Raw genomic sequence first — 25417 nt, 5'->3', positions numbered from 1 at the left:
TGAGTTGACTGTAGACGTCAGCACCGAGCAGAACGTCGATAGGTGCTGGTGTGAAAATTTCGGGACCAGCCAGCTGAAGTCCATGCAGGTGATCCCATCTAACTCACAAGTGTTCCTGTGAGGAGGTGGGGAGAGATGTAATGAGCTGATCAAAGGTGCAGGCATTAACTCTGAGCGGAAATTGAGGGTAAATGGACACTTCATACTGCTAATGTAGATGGAGCTGGCGTGAGCGAGATGGTTCTAGGAAAGCCGTTCTCGTAGCTGTAGCTGAACACAGGGATGCTATGCCTGGAATTTGAGGCGGCAGTAGGCTTTAGTTGAGCTGGACGTTGAGGCTGCTCTGAAGACTGAGTGTTGAGGAGTTGAAGGTGGTAGTGACCTACACAGAGCTGACAATTCAGTCTTGAGCGACAAGCCGAGACTAAGTGGCGTTCGAGGCAATTGTAGCAGAGGTAGCGGCGTTCAACTACCTCCTTGCGAGCTGTCATAATGAGATCCTTTAAGCTGGATTACGACGGTATGCTCGGATTTTATTACGGATGCTCTCGTTGATGATATCCGCTGCGGCGTCATAAGCACCCCGGACCTCACATAGACTTGCTGTCGGTATCCTACCGCGTTCACACTAGTTTTAAACTCTCTTCTTCATTTTCTGGTATCGGTTCAACTCCAGGTTAGACTCGCGTATCGGTGAACCTTGACTCTCTCTATAACCTAGCATCCTGAGCGACCCAGGCTTTCCCGAATTGGATTATCGTTTCGGTTTTGGTTTTACGTACAGACTCTCTGGTTTTGGCTTTACGGCTTTTCTCGATTTATGTTGACGGATACTTTTTGTATATTTAGGATTTTGGATTTCGGTTGGATGAGGTTTACCGACCTCGGGTACGAGAAGGCACCCCACCTACTTACCATCTCTTCTAGGGATGAGAATAAATAATTTACGATATGGTAACGTTCGAGTTTTGACCGTGCAACATCGTATTTAGCGAGGTGCTTCGCGATCACTGTTTTATCATCGTTCGCCTTGCTGACATTGCTGAGCTGTAAGAGCAACGTTGTCAGTATGTTACAATCATACTGGCGGCCACTTTTCTTCAGATTTTTTCAAAAATTAACCGCAAATTTCTCGGATATTGTATCGGGTCTCCTCACTTTTCTCGCCGGTAAAAAATCCCTATATTGATAAATAAATGAGTAAATTTTTTTAATGATGTAGAGTGTGTATCCTAGTGCCCTTTCAAATCAAAGCTAATGCGATCATTTTCCCTTAAAACTCTGTATTACAGACAGGGCTTTTCACGAATTATTATCTCGCTAAAATGGATAGATCGGGCATCGAAAATGTGACTTGCGTGTGGTGCATACTATCAGCTATTATCTAAAAAAATGTAGACGGTATTGAGTATTGTCGGTATCGGTCTCCTTATCTGTTTGTAACATCAGTCCATCATATAATCAATAGGAACATAATCAATACAAACGGATGAATGGACCGTAGCTAAATCAATGAAGCAGCCATTCCTATTAGTTCCGCAATTATTATCGTATATACTCCGTAAAAAATCAGTATGACGTCACCAATGGAATGTTGCAAATGCATCATATTAACATCATATTTATGCTGTGAAGGTCTGATGGAAGCAGCACCCTTACAAAATCTTTTGATACGGGCCTTGTGATAAATCAGGCCCTCTCACAAAGGTTAGAGCTGATCGATAGAAATTGATAGAACTATAAGAAGCTTCTCGCATGAAATTTTCTGTTAAAATTAAGAAAACACTGGAGATCGCAAGTACTAAAGAAGAAAAACCTCTGTCATGGTAAAAAAACAACCATTTCTTATAGTCGATTTCAGATTTTTTATGAGAATTATTGCTTATCGATGCTAACTCCATTTCGATCGTCGGCTTTGTTATTCCTTGTATTTCGAAAGGTTGGGTGATAAAATTCCTGCCACCAGGAAAAGTTGGTGTCACAATAAATTCGGATTTCGTTGGAATAAGACCAGTTTAGTTTGAAACATTTTCATGCATCGAGGAAACCAGGGTTATGATGGCCAGAACGGGACAACTAAGGCACACCGAGCCTACTCTTCTGCTGCTTTTTCAAACCTTTTAAAATTGAAGAAAACCGAGAGAAGGCATCATAAAATTCAGAAAACCAGACGATTGTGAAGGCATCAACTGTCACGGAATCTGGATCCCTTGCTTAGATAAACTAACTATAAATTATCCAATGTCGAAAAGCTATGCGAAACTTTGTACATCGTTATTTAAGACATTCATCAGTATATTTAAAAAAAGCTCATAACAAGCACTTTTCTTATTGTCTTCACCTCGTCCAATTATCCCTAATTAAACACTCAAATCCTATGATCAAAATCGATAATGGTTCGTGAACCTTATTCGACAGCGAAGAAATTCACGGTGTGGTTATTTCCCATGAGGATAGTCAACCACTGGCTTAGAGTGAGGCGTTATTGCCGTCGACACATAGTCAACACTCCCGAGGTGGCAGTTGAAATTTAGTATCGGAACCACAGGGAACAGACGCACTCACGATTCTATGCGCACAACAAACTGCTCCATTCTCTCTATTTTCCATCCTCATAGACTCTTACACACTTTCCTACCTGCTACGGCTCCTTCACTTCCATCTACCTTGCCTCCTGCTATACTCCCTTCAATTGTCGCGAGGGAACCCTTTACATAGGAACAATATAAATGTACCTTGTCGTCAGTGACTATTGCGCAAGTAATTACCGCGTCCTCCGCAAAACGAATACGCATATCGTAGTACCCATAAATGTCCATTTGGGAACTGAGTAGTCGCAATTAGCTATGTGCCTGATATTGTGAATAATAACGAAGCGGCATGTAGTAATGATCTTCTATTCTGCCGGCTACCTGCAAAATTTTTGATTCAAAATAACCTTACCAAAGTCGTTACATTCAATATTCCTGTTTGTAATTCATGATAGTAAAATGTTCATAAAATACTTCAGTAAAAAACAAATCATACTTCATGCGGCTCGGTAAATTTCTGAATGTGCCATTCATTTGCTTCATTTTTGTAAAGGAGTTGACTCTGGGATTATTCATAATGGAGATTGTTTCATTACGGAAATTGAGAATGGAGAATTAGTATGTGGGGATTTTGACGCAAGACTTTCGATTCAGCGATTCAAAATCGTGGATATTGTCCTACCCCTATACTTCTCATGCATAGCGTTTAAAGCGCCATCACGTGGAGAAACTGTCTTAACGGAATGTGGGTAATAGTCGGGTAAAAGGAACATCCATTAAAATGGTTCCATATTTAAATTTGAACGCTGTCCTATATTTAAATAACCATAAATAGACGAGTTGAATATTTGACAATTAGTCGATTAACAGATTTTCAACTGAGATTCGAAGGCTTGATGCTAGAAATCGCTGAATGGTGAGGACGAAGCGGACATGAAGGGAAGGTGGTATACACAGCGGTCTGTTCTCACCGTCAGCGTTTAGAATTCTTATCAGAATTATATTCGCTCCACCTCAAAATTTTGGACAATTGTTCTATTTTATTTATTGAATTATTGCCAATATCGTCTGGGCACAAAATAATTGTTAATGGTGATTCTTCATCCTGGAAGCATTCAAAATAATTGTTTCCTAATATGGCTGCCTATTGCGAATGAAGATTTGATATTTATATTTCAAATTGATAGAATGTTGAAAATTCCCGCGTAATCGCACGTTCGCCCTCTGCCGGTATCGGTCGAACCAAGGCTCAAGGAGGGAGGACAATGGAATTAGAACAGGTAACTTCGTTAAGTGGCGGAGGCCCCTCTTCCAGCTCTCAGTCACGTAGCCCAGGTTGCCGGGCCCAGGTGCAATAGACCCAGCATCGAATTTGCCCTTTTATGCCTTCTACATCGACTTGCTTAACTACATTCACGTTCCCATTTATCGTGACAGAAATTTCAATAAAAGCAACAATAATGTTGATAATAGTGTTAAATATTCAGTTATGCATGCTCTCAGTATGTCACACACACTTTTACTGAATTGATAACCTATTACAATTATTGTAGTTTTTCTAGAAGATAACAATAGCTGCCAAGCTGCGTCATGAGAAACGAAATGCCCAATGTTGACTGGTAAATGTACAATTAATGTTAATATTTCTGAAGCACCGATATTTATGCACTTGTTTCTTAGGTGACTCACAACAATCTGTGCATGTTTATTTTGAACCGATGCATACGAAAATTCTTGAATAAGATTCTTTAACTGAATAAGAGAAAAATTGCAATTTCCTTAGGATCTTTTTTCCCTAGATTATTTTATAATTCACTAGTGTGCGCAATTCACACTCATCTTCCTAAAAAAGGTGCTTCATCTTCTTATAATCTATTAATTAAAAGCGTCATATTTCTCTGGAATTAAAACATCTACTGAAACCCAGTAATTGATGCATTCCCAAATTATCGGTGATTATTAACGGTTTGTTGATTGTAATCCCTCCAGTCGCTAAGATTTGTCATTCTTCCCCAATTTTATTAAAAATAATTGACTCCTTGAAGTTTTTTTTGTCCAAACTATTACATAATAAAAGTAAGAAAATATCTTCGAGTTTTCCACAAAATTTTGCAGGCAGTCCTAAAATCGAAACCGATGGCACTACACTTTGAAACTCCTCGGTGACTGCTCAACGGGTTATTATTTTCGTAATCGTCAATGTAAAAAATAAAGGTATACAAATTTTGTTTTCATCTCATTTACGTAATTCTTTCCACAGATCACTTGAAAGAAAATTAAAAAATATTGAGGAATTCATCTTTAGTGAATTAATCTCAGAAAGTGTTTCTTACAAAACTAAGAGCAATTCGAAAAAAAATGCAAAAATTTAACATAAACGAATAAACGAATTGAAGCAGGTACCGGGATTCTTTCTTTTCGATATTTTGCTTATTCTTTCGAAAATCTCTTCTTTCATAGAACAGAAACGATTCTGGTGCAATTTAAGGTTCATGGTTTTGAAATTCTTCAAGAATTTTATGCTCAGAATCTAAACAATCTAATAGCGAAGTGCATGTTCTGGAAAAATTTTGCAAATGCTCTGTGGCTGCAAACTCCATCTGTCAAGTAATCATCAGTTCATGTGGATTGAATACTTCATTAAAATTGTAGATATTATCGTAAAGTCAATCTTTTATGAAATTACAAGTATCATGCTTCATTTTGAGTGATTTACATCCGGGAATATCTCAATGACTATCAATTCTTACTGCAAACATCAACCATTTTTCTGAAACGACTGCTTTTAGAATTGCCTATTACATTCTGCTGTTATGGTCCTTTTTCTTCCAACGCGTTTTCAATTCCTTCAATCCCCCCTCGTTCACATTCTCAATTTTTGGACTTGGTCAATCGTTTTCATCACTCTTGAATTTTTGGGGGAAAAGTGATCTTTTTCAAGTTGAGTCTTTCTTCTATGTATTCGATCTAATTTTTCTTTCACTCGTATACCCTTTCGGGTTTTTACGATTTGTTCCCCTCCCACCCCCCAACCCCCTGTACCGCATTTGCTGAAAGGGAGGGAAAACCTCATCTGAGGGAAAAACCTGCCCTGGTACAGTCGTCCTTTTGACAGGACTACCGCTCGGCAGTGAAACCGTGAGATCAGAGCGCTATATATTTTTGACCGCCGGTGCCCGGGATCGAACCCGGATCCTTGGCATGCTAGTCCAGCACTCTAACCGCACGGCCACTACCGTCGGTCTACTCGATCTATATTCTGCATGTTCTATATATATTTGGATGACTCTTTGTCACCTGATGGAAAATCGAGGCGCCATCTTAGAGGGAGATAATTCGTCTAGGAGATATGGTTGTTATAAAACTGTTCCCTGCGTTACCCCAGGGCCACGATGGGGACCTAGCGATATTGTCGGCTTCGCCACATGTTGGTACACTTATAGACAATGGACACACAAAAAGATGGATTTTCAAACAGTCCTAAGCACATTCGTTAAAAATGCTGATTTCACCTTATTTAATCACGTATTGCCACTGACTAAACAAAACCAGTGATTTATCCGCCTCTATCTTTCTGTAGTAATTGAAATTACTAAATATAATATCACTCACTCGCGGAGGAGCTCTCCCCGCAGTACACGGAGAGAAATATTTAGTAAAAATTACGGAACTTTCAGTTCACTTACCGATTACGGAGTTGATTCGAAAAATTTAAGGGACGGTATCGTTATTTTTCACCGATAATTCAAATAAAAATTACGGAACACCGCGGAAAAATTCCGTGACTTTAGATAAAAATTACGTGACAGTTCCGTAAAATTTCCGACAACTACATTTCGCTCCAGAATTACGGAAAATACACGTAATTTTTATTGAATATTTCTCGCAGTGTAGTGACTCCTCATGTCATTCGAGCCCCGATCGTTCACGTCGGTCGAGTTCTAAAGTTAAACGAAGGCATTCTGAAGATAAAGAACGTCGTTCACGGAAATTGAACTCTCGCAGCAGAACCCGCTCTCGCGAACGAATTCAAGAGCCGAATCCTTTAACCAGGAGAAATACTCGTCGCAACGACCCCTCGACGAGCGAAACAAAAATGACAAAGGAGTTCCACATGATAACGGCGGGTCATCCACTCGTCAAGAAGTCTTAAAAGTAACTGTACCTCTGGAAGTGGTCCCCAAGTTGTCATCAAAGGACCCTAATTGTATTCAGTGGGGGCGAATACCCTCATTGATACGGGTTTACAGATAAATCTCATATATTAAAAATCTCTGCGCCGGGACGCGGAAATTGAAACATCACAATACAATCCCGTGAGGGCTTTTGTAGAATCCGTTCAAACCATCGGTATAGTTTATTTGAAGATAGGAGATTCTGACGTCAAATTCCATGTAATCGGCCTTCAGTCGGGGGGTGCAAAGGCCCTGTTGAACCGCGAATTGTTGCAACATCTACGAATGCTTCTCTCGTATTGGGATGAAACCATCCCGCTGGGAACAAATATTAACCATCCTATTAAATTTTACCTCGACTCCTGTCGCAGGATTAAGGATCGCGTTTGGATTACAGGGTAGCGGGACGAATTAACCTGATCGCAAGAAAGTTAATTGATAACAAACAATGTGTATTAATAGACACTGGGTCGACAATAAACTTAATCGAACGCCGTGCTCTTAAATCAGACGTGTGGATAAATTATAACAGCAAACAAGAATTCCGTGGATTAACGAATGATACCGTTGAAACAATTGGACCTAGGATACTGCATACATCGTGGATGTTAAATTGCCGGTAGATGGGGTTGGAATAATCGGTAATGAGTTTTTCATCAGGGAATAAGACATCATTTATGCGAATAGAAGCATAGTTCTTGCCAAATACACTGTGATCTCTATTCATTGGTATAGAGACGTTAGCTCCAATACAAGTTTCATCATTGCACCCTGAGTACACTTATTAGTCGCAGTTGAGATTACCAACCTTTCGATAGATATCTTCCAAGTTTGGATTTAGGAAATTGCAATCTGCACCAGATTTTGGAAATTCTGTCGGTTAACTTTGTAAAACCGGTCCTGTGAACTTGATTTCAGTGTGGCCAAAAAAAATAGAAGCCCACGGTTCTACAATCAAAATGTTGAGTCTAGAGGAAGACCGATAATCACCTCTAGATGAAATTGTACATCAAAGACTGTAGCATAAACTGTAAGTCATTTTACGGTCTATTAAATCATCCCATTCTCATTCCCATTCCCATTCATCAATAAATCGAAGGTCAATGAACAATTCGAGAAAATCGCGGTTTCAACAGAAATAAAGGTTCAAGTGGCAACTATTCAAGACTTGTTAAAATATACATATCAAGTGACATTAAACTTGGTTTATAGTATTCAATTCAATCCTCAATCCCAGAGATTCAACTTTCATTTTTCAGGAAGGAATATAATAACTATCAAAAATTAACAAGGTAAAACTACACAAACTAATAAAGGATAAATCCATGAGCATCACTCCGACTCGAAATAATTTTTATTTGAAGTTACTTGGAAGCCGTAATCCTTTAATATAACGTGCTTCCCCGACCACTAGTTCTGCATATAACACTCCCGTATATGAATCTACTAAAAACTGTTATTGGAAAAAACTGAGTGAATACTCATCGATGAAAGAACACACTAAACTAACTTGGAAAACATGGAGAAAATGAAGATGATCACGTATTACCATTTTTCTGTAAAATAGAAAAATCGATGAATTATTTAAAATATTTTAAAAATGGTAGTATAATGTGATCGATGAATACAGTAGCAGAAGTAAGAAACTCGGTACGCTGATATTTAACTTTAAATTAGTCATTTATGAAGATACGGTTTTCTCCATTCAAGAGCAGTAGACTTATGAAATTAAATCTGAAAGCCTGACAATTTTGTCTGCCTAAACCGCAATTTCGTTTCGCCGCCGACTCACTTGTTGATGACTTGACTTGGCAGGTTATTTTACTAAATCCGACCGGGTAGACCGTACTTTAGAGCAGAAACAGAAATCGATATTTTTGGTGCATTTTTGAATTATCTATACCTTTATAAGAATATCATACTACAAATTCAAGTGCGTATCTCAAATAGTTTCTGAATTACAGTTTATCATTAACATTTATTTCCATATTATGAAATTTCAATTTTTTCAAACATTCTAGGTAATTGTATGGCAATACCTTCTAGTTCAACATTTTTTTACCAGGCACTGTGAATGCCATCATTACGGCAGTACTGGAGGTACTTTTTTGAGAATTAGGAATCGACGAGTATGACGTTGAAAGTAAATTTCTTTGTGGACATAAGTAAGAAGGTAGAAGCGAACTCTTGAAGGAAGAGAAAGCCTTGAGAGCCATGAGTATTTAATAATGTTAATAATGTTGTACTGAAAAGGGTGGTGTGTGTTGGGACGTCTCGCTCTTGTTTTGTGCTCTATTACATTTATAATTTCACGGAGATACAGTATTGTGTGATGTGTTTAAATGAAGTCAAGTCTTTGGGTTTTCCGCCATCCTCGCGTTGTTTGTGTGGTAAAAATTGCTAGACCGTTGGAAAAACCACAGTTAACCATCGGGAATTTTCCCAACTGAACTATCTCGTACGTAGCCACATTTTCATTTCAGATTTTTTGTACGTATCGAGCTTCGCCGTCCTTCTTATGGTAAAGAGCTGTCAAATTTTTAGAGGTGCCAAGTATGCTCATACTTGAATATAGTTCTTGTATTCGGTTGTTAAAATAGCGTGATTAAAACTTGCATTTACTTGATTCAAGTACACGTAGAATTAATCGGAATGTATGATCGATTGGGAGAAGAATCCCGAAAAATAAATGAATATTTTCATGACTGGGAAGTGTTGTCAAACGATTGAGTTAAAAATCAATTTGATTGCTATAGCGGAAGGAAGTTGACAAAATCATACTAGGATCAATTCCAGTTATTCAATACAACCTTCATCTACGATGATTGTAAGATTTGGCGAATGAGACAAATCGTCATCTTACGAAATGAAAAAAAATGCTGAATTCCATGAAAGAGATAAATTTTAATGATCGTCATCGCTCTTAGTTCAGAGATTGCAGTATACAAACCTTAGGGCAAACTCATAAAACCAATGATTTTCTATGTCTAAAAACCATATTAATATCAGGCAAGTGTGCCCATAATTTATGGGCTCACGGTTCTTTTGTTTGCCGACTATAAAAATAACCTCGAATAAAGTTAGGATGAAATTTTCGAGTCGAAGTTTGCGTAACCAGCCGGGGTGAAATGGGGAGGATAATGGGTAGAAAGACACGACACGTACAGCCCCCTCTCCCTCTCACACTCTCACTCTTTTCAGTTGATGTATATATGAATCCTGCGTGTGCCTGAGTACCGGGGAGAAGCGAGCAAGTGAGCGAGACAGGCAGAGAAGGGCCTTTGCGCCGGGGAGAGAGCCCCGTATGGATCGATTCAGCCGGTCGAGTCGAGACTATGCCATGCCAAGGGGTACAACTCCATGCTTTCCCCCAAACTTGTACACATACAAATATTTTAACGTACACATCCACATGTGCGATTTCTTGACATTTGCTCGGAAAAAAATACTATATTTCCGGGCTGTTGGAATATGGTTTTTTACTTTTGTGGAGTTTGACGAGTCAAGCCGAAAGCAAGGCGGCCAACCCCACGAGTAAAAAAAAACCATCCAAACAGTCCGGATATTATCTTTCCGTAGTGATTTTCAAGTTTTCGACTTTGGGAAGAATGTAGTACCAATTCACAAACCAGGAATCATGAGAAGCAGTAGGAAAAAATCTTTCTTGACAGGTGCGTCTGTATTCATATAGGCAAATATGCTCAAAAATTTCCAAACAACAATGTTGCATATTGAGAAAAAATCATTTTCGCCAAGACATTAATATTTATTCGGAGGATGAGTAGTTTTTCTAAAAGCACATCTCTACTTATATCAAAATATTATCTAGGGAAAGAGAAACTCCTATCGAGAAATAATGCATTTGGCCCAAATAAATTGGTGATCATTCATTCATAGTAAAAATTTGATTCCTAGCATTAAGTCTAGCTGAGTGAATTTCACAAAATCTTCACAAGTTTTCTCTTTTCAAATCCAAAAGATTTCAATTCAAAAACAACTTGACTTTATCCAAGAAGTCAATTCCTTGCTTATCATTTATCGCAGAAGTACAAAATCTCTCGGCTAATATTGTTTCTCTCGGGGCAAGATATCGTTTCCTTGGAAGTTTCAGAGTACGAGTGTCTTCATAGAAGTAAAGCTGTACTTCTGAAAAACCTTGGTTGTTCTCAGCATGGTGGCACCTATGCCTTTCGTTTTTTATGCTTACTCCACCTCTTCAATTATCTCATCAGATCTCTGCCATATATAAGGCATGAACAAATGGGAATGCTGTAGCATGACATTCTCTAATTTTTTCCTGGCCTCGGAATTTAGAAGGTTTTTTCGATTTTTATTTTTAACGTCAGTTTTCAAAATAAATAATGCCATGGCGAAAAAAAATTTACGGTTTTCAACTTCGAGTCATTTTTCCGCTTTTTCGTTTCTTTAGCGTCACCCCGCATGGGTTGATTTTAATGGAGGAGAAGGGCCTGCACAACTTGGGTCGTAAAGGCCCATCACCTGATACAATGGACTCTCATCTACCCTTCGGTACGCACTACTAAAGGTTGGGAGCACGATTCGCCCTCAGAGTAGCCCTGCCATAGACAGTCAGCGATTAAATATATAATTAGACAAATTATCGTAATTAATTATTATGTTTTTTAAGAACGCTGAAGATTATGATCGTGTATATTTTAGACCAGATTCCGTCGAGGATTGATCTATTCTAGCAAATCATTCTCGTTACTTAGTTCTTGAGGCAACACTTTTCTGCATTAACAATAAAGGCGTCCATTATGTATTGATGTGATTGGCCGTTATATAATCTTCTTGTTTCTTGATTCAAATCCAACATGACTCCAACCCATATCGTTCCATCCTGATGAAAGTATGCACACACTTTAATATAGTTCTTGTATTTTTTGTTCTGCTATAGAATAATTAAAATATATATTTTAAGTGCATCATCTTTTGCGAATAGAGTTAATAAATAAAGAATGAACAAAGTTTTTCTAATTGCTGATTAAAGGCGACTGGCGCTGGAAGTCACGAGGTTAGAATGAAGTCTATAAAAATATTACGACTGTAAGATGCTTCATTATTGAAATGATAAGTTTTCCATAAGACACGTTGAGCCGATGCAAATTATTTTTTTAATGATCTTCAGGCTTGCAAGAAATTTGTAGGAATATCAGTCGGGGCACGATATTTTGGTGAATTTGTTGTAGGATAAAATCTCTCTTTAATGGCCCAAAAAATGATTCACAGTGGAGATGTTTGACATTTTTACAGTGGTTTTCCGTTATTTCAGAAAAATCACCAATATGAATAGGAATTTGAGACCTGTGTATTGTGCAGTTTTCAATTTCCCGTATTATTTAATATGCAGAATGATCTAATAACTGCCATTCTGCACACGTTACAATTCCTATGGCTCTATTTTCAGTCAAAAAATGGACTAGTATATTTTAATTTTTAAGAGCATAGTTCTAAGAGCAGTGCTTTTTCTCGGGTAGTTTTTGTATCTTACCCCTTCTTGATTATATGTTGAGATCTTCCATTCTATAATACCGCGCTCTTTCAATTATTTCCCTCTTTTCTCTCCCTCGAAAATTAATTCCTGACATATACCGTCCTGAACAGAAGCGAGGATAGGGACTAAATAATTTCAAGACTTTCAGCGATCATGGAAGCTAGGCATAATCGAGTCAGGTTCTAAATCAGATGCCTGTCCAATAGCCAACACCAAGCTGTTAAAACAAATTGGTTTTCTTTTGATCATCAAGAGAATCATGAATGTGGAGCATTGTTAACATTAATTATTCTCCACCAATTAAATTGGAGAAATAATTAACAATTAAGTTAACCAATCTTTCGCAGGAGTCAGTCATCCGCAGGAGACGCTTGGCAGGAGTCTATGAATAGTCTCGGAAGATCTTTCCAAAGCGTCTCTTGAACGTACGGCAACTGGTGCATAGTAAGACTCTTTGATAGACGTAGACGCAAGTCTCTCGGACACTGAAAGATTCAGACCAAACGAGAGCAGAATATATGTCGAACATTTATGTACACAGGAGAAGTAAAGAAACAAATCGAGAAATATAGAGAAATGGCCAGGCGCAGGATACAAAGTACCCAGTCAGCACGTCTCTTCCTTAGTTGCCAGCTATGATCGCAGTTGTCACGTTAAGGGGATGCTATGCCACAAGTCTGTTCTGAAGTTACGTACTACAAGAGCTTACTGAGTGAGAACGTGTCGGCGTGCTCTGTCGCAGAGGTACGCTGTCAAAAGTTCGGCATGGTATACAATACTTCCTGTGATCGTGACAGTTCCATGAAAAAAAAACTACGAATACTTTACATCATCTTATACAAATTTTACGCACAACTTTCGGCACAATCGGTCTACGCTTCTTGCTGGCATTCAGTTGGACGATTTATAGTTGACGATTTACAGTGACCTACACGTGGATCCTGGAGAAACTTAGGTGGGACAGATTGCAGAATCTGAAGGTCATCAGCATAAAGGAGACGACTTACCTCAAGGACCGAGCTACTAATTTTTTTTTGAACATGAAAAAACGGAAGGCTGAAGATTGATCCTTCTGGCACTTCAGCATTGCTTGCGAACAATGTTCGCCATGTTCACCTCTCACTGTTGAAGATCGGCCGGTGAGGTATGAACTGACTCAGGCAACACCAGATGATGGGCCCAGTCTTGTGAGTTTAACTAGGAATATGGTATGGGGGCCTGTGTCAAAGTCCTTGAGTAAATCCAAGTAAGCCAATATGGTGACAGTTCTATCTTCAACGCTCCTCCTAAGATTGCTAACAAATCACAACAACCCCGTCTGAGTGCTCTAGGCAGGTCTGAAACAGTAGTGCCGAGTTTAAAGAAAGCAACGTCTATGAAAAAGCCTATGAAGGAACGAGGACAGCTGATTGTGCACCAGCTTTTCCAGGATCGTCGCCAGGAAGGGCAGCATACAATTAAGTGTAGGTAGTCGATAGTATGTTAGAAAATAGTAACCTTCTTTCAAGCGCCAGTGAAAATGCCAGTTACAAAGGAGTGATTTATGATCAAAAGCAGAGTATTGGGTAGAGCTGACAAGGTGTTCACGATCATCTCCCTAGATATGCTATCACCACCAATGGAAGCAGATGAGATAGAAGAGATGGGATCATTAACGCTTAGCTAACTGACTTAGAAAAAAAGAACAGAGGGTCAGAAAAGAGATCTGCCAGCAATAATGAAAGGAGGGACCTCTGACTAATTTATTTCGGAGTCAGGCAAGTCATCTAACATCACAGTGGAGAGGCACAATATGAGAGTTAAAGCCATTAGCAGTGATAACAGGGCACGGACGAGAATCAAGGATTAGGCCGAGATGACGAAGCTCTTCCCGACGATGTCTACCTGAAAGGTCAGAAAGCCGAATGTAGGAGTATCTGGTACGAGCCTCAGTGAGCTCAGAGAGGTGGAAACGTTTGATTAATCTGGAATTTAAAAGCCGCGGTGGTATTCCGCTCCACACGAAGTGCTAGTACAAGTACTGCACACATCGGTACGACAGCACAAGGTTGTCTTTGAGCCATAGCGCTTGCTCAACGTTCCACCTTCGTCAAATGGCCGGTTAATTGTCGTAGCGCAAAACCTCTAGTATTGGTATAAATCGTGATAAGTCCGTGATGATCAAATGACGAACGGCAGTTAGTCCAAGAAAAACCCATATCTAGTAATACTTGTAGTGTATTTTTCATGACTTTTGACCACGTATTTATTCCTACTACTATCAGTTACCCAAACCTTCTTGTTATATGCGAAACGGAAACATCACCCTCCGAGGGGGTTAACTTTAGAAGAATGTTCCAACCTTTTAAACAACGGATCAGCAGATGAGAAAAAAGTCGTATGTTATAGATTGTAACTTTCTGGAACATATGCCCTCGGAATCGACGGCAGCTACCTACCTAGTCTTCCTTATGAGTTAGTAAGCACATAGAGAAAGGTGATGAGTCGTCCGATCTTGGCTTCTTTCTCTGGCGTTCCACCTCCCTCACGGTGTACGGTGCGTCCCTCTTTTCTTTTAGCTTCCTGCCGAAACTGTACATACTAATCACCATCTACTCAATTTCTGTGTTAATGTAAAGCAAACCAACTCCATGGCCATTCATAAACACAAAAACAGGGATCAGGTGATATGTGACAGGGGTTATGTGACAGGTGTTGGCCGGTAGCAATGACGCAATGTGAAGGAGAGTTTTCAATGATGGTGTTATTCTTCTCGAGCAAGCAGAGATCGAGCCAGGTGGAGGACGTTACTGTAGAATGAGAGCCACCAACTGGTTCATTAACTGATGCCAAAGATGACGCACCAACATTGAGACATATTGAGCATCAGAGCTGGAATCATAAAGCTGGTCGGCCTTAAAATTTACAAACTTTGGTCCGATATCAATCCAAAGCTGTGGATACACATTCAGTGAAATTCGACGGCTTATTGAAGACAGCATGATGCGGTCGATAGATGGCGGCAGCAAGGACTGCCGTTGAACCCACAAGCTGGACCTCTTAGAAGATATTGCCTACATGACCAAAAGCAGCAAAGGCCTTCACAGTATTATAGTAAGCGATGGCCATGCCTCCACCCTGATCGTTGCCATCACATATCAGCAGATTATCGTGGGCAATGTTTGGGGTAGAATTGGGTATGGTAGGAGATAACCAGGTTTCAGTAAACACCATAACACAATAGAACATGCGTTGCGAGCTAAGAAAGCTAAGACTGGAGTGGCTAAAAAGAAATGGGCTGAAGCAGATGATTCGTTTAGGAGATAATATCATTTTTCTTTTTATTCCAAAAAAATTGTTGTCGAAATAGCTATGAATGCATTCGGAAGCTTGCTACCAATGATATTGGTGGAAATGAAAAATGAGAATTAAACTACCTCTCCTAGAAAATAGAGTCGGTCAACTGCTTGTTTCGAACAGAATTTTTTCCTCCACATGTTATAAGAATGTCTAAAGTGTTAATGTATTATTCGTCGAAATGCTATCTGTACATGAAATTTATTTCCATTTTCAACTGAAGAAGAAACGTCTACGTCGTTTTGTAATGTTTCAGAAATTTTTAATTTTTTCAGAATTGTTGGGATTTCTAAAAGTCGCATGTTATGCACTGGAACTTCTATAAACTTACGCCTTCGGAGTTTTGGATTCTTAGAGTTTGCACTTATGAAAGGAAAGAGTGAGTACGCTGACTCAGTAAGAGATGAGTATGGAGCAATGGTGGCGCGAAATACTATTGTGCAGGATCCTCACGGATTGGAGATAGAGACCGAACGAGGTTAGAGAGAACGGGCTTAAAGGGAAATTCTGATAATGGGACAACGCTTCCCATGCAGGCAGCGGCCACTTACGAAGGTGAGCAACTATAGAACTTTGTCCGTATAAACTAATTCTCGCGATCATTTTCCTCAGTCTGATTGGAACCAATCAGGGTGCGCTAGTTGAGGCTGCGAGGGAGAATGTCATCGGTTATTTTTCAAAATCGGTTTTTAGCTAATCACAAGACTGTATTTGAAACTATTGAAAAGAATTTTATTGGAAGTTTTATAAAAAATCATCAGTAGCTTTTCAAATGTTTCACCTCTTCTAACGCATTTCACGTCGAATTTTTTTGATACACATGACAAAAATATGCTTTACAGGGGTTTGAATTTTTTCAAAATTATTTTTAAAAGTGTACAATGTAATGAATCAATGTAATAAATTTAGTATACAAAACATCATTGAAGCACATCCCATTAGAATTATAAGCTCAGTTGATGACGCATATTTTCATGATTATGAACCATTATTCCGCATTATTTGCGGTTTCAAATTTTCGGAGAATCTCACTTGACAATCTATCAATCGACTAATTGACAAACATTCAGTTTGTCTATTTATGTTCGTTTAATGTTGGAAATGCAGGAAAAAGTCAAAATTTCAAGTTAAAGTAATTTTAATTTTTTAATTCCTACTTCGCGGTAGCTAACTTATGTGACGCGAGGCGATGAGCCTTGCTCAATATCGGTGGTCCCAATACAGTTACAATATAATGGATCTTTTTGAGTTCAGTTGATTGATATATTCCACCTGTGTTAGTTACTGACAGAAATTTTACAAGAAGTTCAGTCTAGGATAAATTTATCGAAAAAATTGTAATCGCTGTAACGACATGCTACTGATAATACCGTTGTTGAATCAAATAAACGATCATTCTTCACATCCGGGAGAGGTTTAAAACGCGCAAGTAAATTAGCACCGATAATAACTGTTTCCACATCTGCAATAACGAAATATCAGAAAAAATCCGTTCTGCTGCGGAAATTCAATGAGAGAAGACTACAGCCGAAAGTGAAAACTTTGATGGGTCATCGTCCATGCTATTTCCGAAATGCAAACTACAAGATGATAAAATCTCTGTAAAACGGCTATAAGCCAGAAGAGCCAGAACTTTTAGAACGCTTCCGCTTCCTATTCTCCTGTAAAGAATCACTGTCGTTCTCTTCATCATCTTTATTATGCTCATCGTTTCCCATAATAGGAGAATATTTGGAATTTTTTAATAACATTTCTGCTCGTTTCCTGGACGTAGCAGGAACGCTGCTTCTTTTCTCCAGCTCGGATTCTTCTAATATGAGATTTTGTTGTTGAACATGTGATCTTTCCAGTAGATGTAGTCCGCACTCGAAATTTTCCAAGGTTTTAAGAAAGAAAAAAAAATCCACTTAATCACTTAACAAATTTGTGCATGAAAGATCGTGTAATGAGTGAAAAATTTTGTCCATGCAAGAACGACCAAGTCTGTGTATTCCTCCCAATCTTTCTGAGGCCTGTTGCCTTTCTTGGCCCATTCCTGTACTCGTTTCTAATCTTTTTTCGGTGGATAACGACATACCCATTTTTGACCACGTAAATACATCTATTGGCTGGCGAGTAATTCCACTGATTTTTTTAGTGGCTTCCCAACGGCCATGTCGTTCTGCGTCAAATTCTTTTCTTTTAAATTCGATTGGGATACATGATGTTATACTCCGTAGTAATGACTTCAAAAACCGAAATTTCCTCATTGGGACTCTATATCGGCTGTTCCTGTCTAACCATTTTGACATTGACGTCTTGACAATGTTCAAAAATAAATGCATTGTTTGTTGAGAAACGTTTCGGACTGGATCAAAATCAGGTATTTCTAGAACAATTTACGTATGATTCTTCAAATGATATTGTTGATCAGCTTTGGCGATGAAAGTATTTATGATACGTTTTGGGTAAGTGTTCTCTGCACATACTCTGCGCTTTTCCTCAGTAATGCCTGGGATAGTCCGTCGTTAACAAGATGAAAATCCTGTTGACCCTTTGATACGTTTTAACCTAGCTCTGGCTGGGCTATCTGCCGTGATGCCTGCAATTTCAGACCGATAATTAATCTGACCTACTGTGATCCCATGATGAATCAGCTTGATGGATTCTTTGACAAAATTTCGCAGGAAATCAGTAACATCTCTTGGCTTCGAGTCTCGGTAGTAGAGGGCAACTACAAAAGAATAACATTCATAATCAGGATGGACAATTTTCATGAGGATTAGCCACAGTTGCCCTTTTGTCACATTGCAGTACTAAGGCGCGGACATCAAGATCGTTGTACACTCCAGGAGATAAACGTAGCTCCTAAGTGTTCCTAATTCCCAGATATAAATATTGGTCGAGAGTATTTGCCTTAAAGACAATTAATTCGCTTTTTATCGAATGTTTGTATGAGTGCGGCAGGCAGCACACTGGAGTAGCCACACAGTCTATAGCGCTTATCCCCATTCGTCCATCTTATGGCGCCGTTGAGTGGCAGCATCCCAAGCCTGACCCTATGGATAAACCGCCAATCCGCCAATGGCATAAATTTCCCATCTCTTACGAACGCATTACTCACGCCTGATAATGACAAGTCGTCTCTTCTTTCCCCTGTATTTGATTTCGAGATCATTGTTAGGCCCTAGGTGCCAACTAGCTTGTAATCAGTGGGACTGTCTCTGAGTGGCGGCTCTCACTGTCACCCAGAATCCTGGGTCAACGCTGAAGTTTGTCCGGACGGGGGCCCCTCGCGAGCCTGCAAAAAACGACTCCTCCGGTGACGGATCGTGGCCCGTCCTACGGCGTGCAGCATCCCACAGCGATCCCCTGGTAGCCTCCGCGATAATCCCATCCTTACAAGATAACATCCGGAAGGCATGGGAGATCTTAAGGATATCGGTCAGGTCCGTTGTCGGGATGATGCTGGACCCATCCCTCCAGAAAAGCAGGTGAACCATCTCGGCGCTCGCATGCTGTGAGAGGTGTAACTACCCTTTCACCATTTTAGAAATTTTTCTGTCTAGCAGGTTCATTGGGGCCTTATTGACGGCCCCTCCCCTTAGAATGTGCCCATCATATGCCCCCCGTCGTCCACCGCTCTCACAGCTCTACTGGGCAGTTTGAAGGCTGTAGGGAAACCCTACGTCCCTTTACCGGTAAGGTGAAAGGTAGCGCATTTTGCCGCGTTGAACCTCAGGCCTGCTCGGTACGATACGCAGCATCTCCCGCATTTCCTCCGTCGTGTTCGACCGGGCTCGCCGGGCATCTCTGTTTCACTCCAGCCTTCAGAGGAATGGAGTCAGTGTAGCCCTCTGTCGTCCTAACTCGAGTGGTCGCGCCCGTGCTCATATTGATAACGAGGTCAGTGAACTCGCCAGGAATGTTCATTCCCCTTAACGCATCAAAAATAACGGCGTGGGGAATTGAGGCAAAAGCATTGAACAGGTCTAGCCACCCGAGAATTACATTGCGCCCCGATCGTTTGCTATCCTTTAGAATCTCCCGGAGAGCGAAATTCTGCTCGTGACAGCCTTCATGTCACAGAAAACTCGTCTGAGGGCGACTATCACCGCTGCAAAAAGTTTGGGGAATGTATCGCCCATAGCCAGAGGACGCCAGTTGTCGATGTCAGTCCTGTCGCCTTTTTTATGAATAAGTGCGGTATTTGACGTTTTCCACGAGTCGGCGATCTTTTTTAATCGGAGGCATGCATTGAAAACGGCCGTAGTCAATTTCGCGCCGGGGTGGAACCGTTTAATATCCGTGTAGGTTATGCCATTCGGCCCTGGTGCGGTGTTATGGGTTTTCCTCAATTGGGCGTTGACTTGTGCACTCGTGAAGGGTTTAAAGAGAGCCCCTCGAATCGCCTCCACCCTGTCACTCGACAAGTTAGGCCAGTTATATGGGCGAGTCCCGCTTTCGCTCGTGTGATTATGCATCGATGTGAAGTGTTGAAAAATATCGTCCTTACTGATTTCGCAGTATGGCGACGGACCTGCTAGGATTTCTTGCATTGCTTTAGGCCTTTTTTCTTCGAAAAGTCGTTGAATTTTAGCAGCATTATTGCACCGTTATTGTTATTACGCTGGACATTTAAATTTTCCCGAGCGCGGTGAGGCATGTTAAAGTCATTATATCGATTTCTCCCGGATTTATTCGTGGTAGAACTCGTAAATATTGGGGCGAGGTCAGTGGCCAGGATATTTAAATTGTTCATATTCACAGCTGACTTGGCCTTGTCGATGAGTTTGTTTTTGTGTCTATTTATATTTTCACTACCACCGAAGGCCGCAACCAACTCACACCGAGCAGCAGCCATCCTAGCACCGTGTCTGTTACGTCTAGATTTATAATTAGAATTATTATTTTTCTTTCCTTTACTGTTATTGAGGTTACCAGTAGGAATATTATTGCATGCCGGCGGCTTAGGCGGCCGATTAACAAATCCACCCGAATGCTGAGTCCGGGCCAGCTGTGGAGGCGCGGCACTGTCGTCGAGGGTGGGTGGCCAGTTTTTCTCCTGACCCTCCTACGGACGGATTTTCCCAAGTTGTTAGCTCTCACTCTAGCACTCCCAGTTTCGCTTTCACATTCAGATATGCATCCTGTTGGTCTCCCTCTGCGCGGTCTCTGTCGAACCAGTGTCCAGGGCTCCTCCAGCGGGGTGGACTCGACTTGTGCACCGCCATCGGATCTAGTGGGCTCTGGGATGGGCTCCATGTACTCAATAATGTTGACTGTTGGCGAGATTGGTACCGTGAAGCGATCACTGGTCATACTTGTGGCCTCATGTTTCTTATTCGATGTAGCGACCACGCACAGTGTCTGCGTAGGGGGTGTCCTATCGATGTCGATTGGCTCGTCCTCTTTCCCCTGTTCCGGACTCAGTGTGGAGTTGCTCCCTACGCAGAGCGCTGATGACACGATTGGCCGAAGACAAAGAAACTGCCGTGTGTGACGGTCTCCGTCGTCATGGTCGCACACATGGAGGTGGCCACCTCGATATCTGGCGAGATAGCTGCGATCTCTGGAGTACCGGGAGTATTCAATGGCCTCCACTAGTTCGCGGCGGAGACTCTCATTCATCGTCTGATTGCTGACAATGATTGGGGCATTTTTTGCCGAGTCCGGACTAATTACACTCAGAGAGGTATTACGTGTCGTGCCACTACCAGGCAGAGTCCTGTTGTCGGCCTCGTACTCTGACGTCATCGAGTTCGAGTTGTACAGAATCGATTCTTTCAACGTGCTCGATATAATTGAGTTTCGTACGTTGGCCGAAGTGTTGTTATTGGCGTCATCTCCTCGCTTCGTTGTTAAGGTCCGTCATGTTGTTCCACTGCGAAGAGTCGCCCCTCTGTTATTGCTAGCCACGGTTATGCTAGAGGTCGAGGGAGGTGGGGCAGTTCGTGATGGCCTGAGCGTCCGAGCTCCCGTAGATGATGCCGTTGTCGTAATCCTTGATCGTGGAACGGGACTCAGGGTGGATTTGTCAGCCGCCGAGGCCGCCGCCATGCAATCGCCGGGTCCAGAGAAAGATGGACTTTACCTGTTGCTCTCAGAGGCGTCAATCGGTAGTCCGCCAACCAGCACTCCATTGTCATCCACCCTAATCTTCGGGTGTTATTTGGCGACATGGAGCTTTAGCTCTTTCATGTCCTTAGTCGCAAATTCGCTGCCTCCGCATCCCCAAATCCCCGAAGGCTTGGTGGGGGCCGTCGGGAGCATTGGCATAACACCAATTGCAGAATCTGTTCATTGGGGGGGTTCGTCTCTAAATAGCACTCAAACCCTTACGGCGAGAATCGAAGAAGAAGAGTCCCAAGCCGCGTGGGGGGACAAACTGCTCCTGCACCTGGGGAAATGGGAGATATCACCGAGGTGAAGATACTCCCTCCAGAAACATCCCTTCTGAATACATTGCTAAACATATGAAGATACTTTCCACCACATCTTGAAAAACGTTCGATGAAGAAATATCAAAACGTTAACGGTCGTAGAGGCGTCGCCCCTAAACAGTATATAAAGCGTTTTTGCGCCAAATCAAGTTAGTTCAATTATTATCTTCGCCTTGAAATCTTCAATAGTCGTACCCTGCCCATCGTCCAGTTGATTCTCCAAGATTCGTCTACAAGGAAGCAACTCTACAGGACTACCCTCTGACACTACGACTGGCTCTAGTCTGAATTGACAGCTCGATTCTCCTCGTTGAAGTCAACTCGTCTGAATTATTTCCACGAAAACTATCAGCCTGAATTTGTTCGAAGTGGTACCCTGCCAATTCGCCTGACTTTCCAGAAGCCGTCTTTGAGACAGCAGCTTCACGGGACCATTCTCTATCGCAGTGACTGACCTGTAGTCTCAGTGGACTCTTTTCGTTACGTCAAATCGTCTGCAACTATTCAGATAAATAATTATATTCAGATAAATTCGGTCTATCACCGGCGCCCGTTCTCTTCCCACGGTTTGCTGCCTGTTGTCCAACCTGCCTGTGGCTTGACCCTCCAGGGGGGCAACTGCGCTCATGAAGAGTTCATGCTATTTTTACCAACCACCATAGATGTGGCAAATCACTTAGCGTACAATTGAGTTCATCCCAATCGTGCAGCTCAGGGATTTTCTACGCCAAGCAGAGTCAAGATAGTGAATTGCTCAGCGTAGATCTGAGTTCATCTTAAGTGGACACATCAGGATTTTTCCATGCGCAGCAACACAATACTAGTGGACAACCAAATTCATTCCATCTTCACACCATCTTCATTGGCGCAAGAAGAGCGTGTGTGACCACATCCAACTCCATCAGCCCTACAGGAGCTTGCATACTTTTGGAGTTTTCCTGACTCCAGAAACAGACAGGAAACACCGAGAGATCGCCCCCTTCCTTCTGCGGTTTGTTTCTACCTCCATAGGTCAAAAAACACACAAACAACATTTACACCATTCTTTCCTCCACTTATTCCGACCTGTCTTGAACTTTTAACTTTTGTGTATTTCACGTGAAACGTGATAAATTTTGAATCCATCTAAAGGAAAATTTAACGGTATCTTTTCTTGTGTGTGCTCATTGCTCATTAACGATTGTATACTTTATTACGTAGTCTCCCACAGTAGGCCCCACTAAGTGAAATTTATAAGATCCTTTCTCTTCGAGACACAACCTGTCGTGACTAGTTACAGTCAATATGCCTCAAAGGTCCGGCTTTTATTCGATATTTTGACCCATTTAGTAACCCAGTGTCCGCAACAAGTCAAACCACACTCGCTAGTGAGAGGAGTCTCCCCGAAGCTTTATTCAAATTTTTTTTTTTTTTTTTTCCCGGCCCTTTCTGCCCTGTTCTGGCTAATTGGCCCGATCTCACCCTATGCATGCGGCTGTGGATCCTACACTGTACCGTATTCACTCTCCTATGGAACATAGGAGTAACATGGGAAACCACAGAAAAAGCCATGTCGGTACAGACGGTTGCTCTATTAGCAACCTCACGCTCATCGGTGCCTGTTGAAAAATTCGATTCAACGGGGAATCGAACTCACAACTTTCAGAACACTAGGCTCGCACCTAGCCACTGAGCTACCGACGTCGGTTTGTTCAAATCTTACTTAGTCTCAGAAAAAGGCGCTTAACTATAAAATAAAAAAAAAGAACAAAAGCATCCGGTTCAGTTGACGACGTCAACCAATAAACAAACTAATTTTCACGCCACATTAATGGCCTGACACGGCGTTTCTTTTTTCTCAACTGGCAATGATCACAATTCAGGTTTTTTTTCATATTAAGGTCTCCCTTCTCTATCTCAACGTTGTCCATTTCATTTTCGAGGGATTCATGACGAAAAGCATTGTTATTATAGTTAAGGCAATTGTCGGTCTGTGTTCCATTTTGATCCATTGTTTTCTAACTTTCAGTATTTTGGCCTTCCCTTACTGAGTACACGGAGAGAAATGCATTCAATGAAAATTCCATGTCTTTTTCGTAATTCGGGAGTAAAATGTGGGTGCAAGAAACTTTACGGACCTCCCATGACATTTTTATCTAAAGTCACGGAATGTTATTGACGCGTTCCGTAATTTGAACCTGAATTATTGTATCTGTGACAAATTAAGATACCGTCACTTAAATTTTTCGAGGCGATTCCGTAATCGGTAAGCGAACAAAAAGTTCAGTAATTTTTACTAAATGCTTCTCTCCGTGTAACGAAATAGTATGCGATCTTATTAGCAACAAACTAATTGCCTCAATATGAATGTTTCAGGACTGAGGGCAGCTATAAAACTCAGCATTAAACAGGGAATATCGTGAGTAAAACGGTCTTCATTAAAGTATAGTTTATATAAATAATTAATATCATAATTACCAGAGATGAAAAATAAATTAGCGTATGCGCAACAAAACTTGTAATTCACAACATGGATTTTCGTGATTTACAAATTTAGAATCGTAGTTTACGGCAGGGTTTCAGGACAATATCGTATATTATGGGACCAAGCACTTAATTCACGACGTCGAATCTTGTAATTCACGATATGGGTCCTCGTAATTTACGAGTTCGGAATCGTAATTTAGGGGATCGACCTCATAATTTACGACATAATAATCATAATTTACGGTACAAAAGCAGTAACTTAAGATCTTCTGGGCATAATTTACGTGTTTTTAGCCCGTAATTGACGGTTTCAAAGTCGTAATGTACGGGCTCAGAAATCATGTAAATTACGTTCTAAATCTCATATTTTCAGTACAGTTTTTTTTTGTGTGTAGAATGTGCTGATTTTTGAAAAATTTGGTTTATCACTTAACCATAAAGTATTATCTGATTCATAAGATTATAATCGTTATCTATGCTCGAGTTATAACCTCACATTCGTCAGATTGTAATTTTCAGGCTAGATTGCCAGAAGCTTAAAAACCGCGACCGAACTGGGACTCGAACCTGCAACCGTCTACTAGCTAAACCACTACTGGGCATCCGCTAAAGTTAAAATTTAAAACGTAAATGATGGTGAGGAAAACATCTTGTAAGGATTATGGAAAAAAATTTAGTCCAAAGATCTTTGAAGACCCAAATTGTTCGGAAGATCGAAAAAATTTCGGAAATTAGAAAGTATAGTTGCTCCATCTAATTCCCAAATTTTTCAGAGCTCCTGCTCACCTTATGGTTAAAGATGGTTAAAGATACGGATAGGCATTTGCTGCCCTCTTGTCACCGAACCCCTACTGGGCTATTGTGGCTCCGTTGTCCTTCTGATCCCTATAATTCTAGGCCAGCTTTTCTCACCAGTTTTAGTAAATTCCCGGCGTCTAGATCCGCTACATAGCTGATGCTAGGGAAGGCGGT

General features: G+C 40.9%; 1 protein-coding gene across 1 annotated transcript in view; it reads left to right on the top strand.

Moving 5' to 3' along the window:
- Window positions 1-25417, top strand: part of LOC105269359 (uncharacterized) — a 121398-nt gene that overhangs the window by 31873 nt on the left and 64108 nt on the right. Inside the window, exons 4-5 of the mRNA XM_011309517.1 lie at window positions 15833-16112; window positions 24335-24377. The gene's annotated coding sequence lies outside the window, so the exon portion shown is untranslated. The remainder of the gene's footprint in view (window positions 1-15832; window positions 16113-24334; window positions 24378-25417) is intronic.

The sequence above is a fragment of the Fopius arisanus genome, unplaced genomic scaffold, assembly GCF_000806365.1.
Source record: "Fopius arisanus strain USDA-PBARC FA_bdor unplaced genomic scaffold, ASM80636v1 scaffold00068, whole genome shotgun sequence".
In the NCBI taxonomy this organism is placed as follows: Eukaryota; Metazoa; Arthropoda; class Insecta; order Hymenoptera; family Braconidae; genus Fopius; species Fopius arisanus.
The sequence above is the reverse complement of the archived record's forward strand: the minus strand, read 5'-3'. Positions and strand labels throughout refer to the sequence as shown.